The 2,510-nt window shown below is 39.2% G+C and overlaps 1 non-coding gene across 1 annotated transcript; it reads left to right on the top strand.

The window, feature by feature from the left end:
* The first annotated feature begins 2,143 nt into the window (after window positions 1–2,143).
* On the top strand, window positions 2,144–2,249 carry LOC145573408 (small nucleolar RNA R71). The gene has a single exon (XR_014097448.1). It is a non-coding gene; the product is annotated as a small nucleolar RNA R71 (small nucleolar RNA).
* The last annotated feature ends 261 nt before the right edge of the window (window positions 2,250–2,510 follow it).

The raw sequence follows: 2,510 nt of genomic DNA on the forward strand, positions 1-2,510 counted from the left end.
TGGAAGAGGTTTGAGCTCAACCATTGGCATACCTTTACCTTCCTTTGATGTAGCCACTTGCAATGCTTCTTGGCTAGAAATGCTCATGCACATTTTCTCTTCAACATCCTCAAGGCTTTCATTGAGCACATCTTCATACAAAGCCATCTCCTTGCTAGGAGCACCTATCTTTTCCTTATTCAACAAAACATTCTCAAGAGCATTGTTAGAAGTGAGCAATTGCTCGTGTATAGAAGACACAACATGATCAAGAGAATAAATCAACATGCAATTTTCTAAAGAAGAACTTGAATACTTCATACTATCATTCAAGTCAAATTCTATCACCTCATCCCCTACTTTGAGTGATATTTTAGCACTTTTCACATCTATCATAGCACCCAAAGTAGCAAGGAATGGTCTCCCTAGAATGATTGGAATGCTAGCATCTTCGTCCATCTCAAGCACCACAAAATCCATCAGAATAACAAATTTCCCAACCCTCAAAGGGACATCCTCTACCTTACCCTTAGGAAACTTAATTGACCTATCAGCCAATTGCAAAGTGATGTTAGTAGGTAAAAGTTCCCCTAGCTCAAGTCTTTAGTACACCGAATATGGCATAAGGCTAACACTAGCTCCTAGGTCACACAAGACATTTTCAATTTGCATTTTGTAAATGGCACAATGGATGGAAAAGTTTCCGGGGTCTTTTAGCTTAGGTCACATCTTGTTCATTATGATTGCACTACAATTCTCGGTAAAGTTCACCGTCTCTACACCATCACAAGTCCTCCTACCGCTCAAAATGTCTCTGAGGAAGTTTTTGTAGTTGGGCATTTTGGTGACAACTTCGGTAAATGGTAGAGAAAGGTGAAGTTGCTTGAGCATGTCAATGAATCTTCCGAATTGTTCATCTAACTTGTGTCTCATGAATTTTTGTGGATAAGGACGCTTGGGTTTCACAATTTCTTTCTCCACTCTCACCTCACTAGGCTTCTCAATGTCAACCTCACTCAAAGATGCACCATCTCTCTCACCTTCTATCAAAACCTCTTTTGTGGCCTCTTTGGTCTCACTCTTCCTAGGAAAACTCTCCTCAAGAACCTTACCACTCCTTGTGACAATAGCATTGACCGGTCTCTTGGGATCTAGGCCTTGGGAAGGTAAAGAAGAATGACTAGCATGGTATTTTAAAGCATTAGCAAGTCGAGAAATTTAATTTTCAAGCATCTTATTATGAGTCATCATTTCATTAAATTTCTTGTCACTTACGGCCATGTAAGTGTTCAACAACTTTGTTTGATTTTCAATGATTTCTTCCAAATTGGTTCTATGAGAAGAAGAAGAGGATTGAACATAGGAAATATCATTTTGGGTCTTGGGAGCAAAACCGGGTGGGGGACCCTTTTGAGAATTATTTTGAAAATTTCCCTTATTTTGATTGTTCCAATTACCTCTACCTTGATTATGGTTACCATAATTTTGGTTATGATTTTGGCCACTATAACCTTGGTTGTTATAGTTACCTCGGGAATTTTGGTTCCCATGGTTCCTATTACCTTTGTTGTAGTTGTTAAAATTGCCATGGTTGTTGTAATTGCTATTCTATTGACCTCTTTGATTCTTAAACCTAGAATCATTATTATTTGACACATAGTTCACATGCTTATTCACATTTCCATCTTAATCATCACAAATATCCATACATGCATGAGGGCAATTAGAAACATCGTGATCATATGATCCACAATCATCACAAAACAAGCATCCACTAGGCATGTTACTAGAAGAGGGAGGGGGTTGAGAATTAGAAGACATACCTCTCCCCTTAGATTAGGAGGGAAGACTTGAAACTTGGTAGGTAGCAGTTTCCAACTTCACATTGATAGCGGACATCTCCTTCCCCAAGTTTGTCATTTGTGAGGATAGATTGTTGATTGCATTTAGATGATCAACCGAGTACACCGAAGAGCTACTCTTGCTAGTTGACTCTCTTTCTCCATCTTGCCAATCTCTATAATACCTCACTACGTCTTCAATTATGTCTACTACTTCCTCTTCAGTTTTGTTTATGATAGGACCTCCGGCTCCTCTATCTAAACAAAATTTTCCTTGAGGACTAAGACCTCCATAGAAAATTTGAATAATTTGGTAGGTAGGAATTCCGTGGTGAGGATATTCTCTTTGATACTCTTTGTATCTCTCTCATGCTTCATAGAGACTCTCACTAGGCTTTTGCCTGAAACCTTGAATCAAAGCTCTAGCCTTCGCTGTTTTCTTTTGTGGATAGAAACGGGATAGAAACTCCTTGGTCACTTCATCCCATGTCCTTAGAGAATTCGGTTTAACCTCCTTTTCTAGACATTCCAACGCACGCTCTATGAGTGAAAAGGGAAAAAGCTTGAGGCGGATGAATTCTTGGGAAATTCCATTCACCTTGATAGTATTGCAATACTTTTCGAACTCCTTAAGATGATTTAGCGGGATTTCATGCTTGGCCCCACTAAATTGTCGCCTCTCTATCAAAG

This window comes from Chenopodium album, chromosome 12 (genome assembly GCF_948465745.1).
Source record: "Chenopodium album chromosome 12, dcCheAlbu1.1, whole genome shotgun sequence".
Classification (NCBI taxonomy): Eukaryota; Viridiplantae; Streptophyta; class Magnoliopsida; order Caryophyllales; family Amaranthaceae; genus Chenopodium; species Chenopodium album.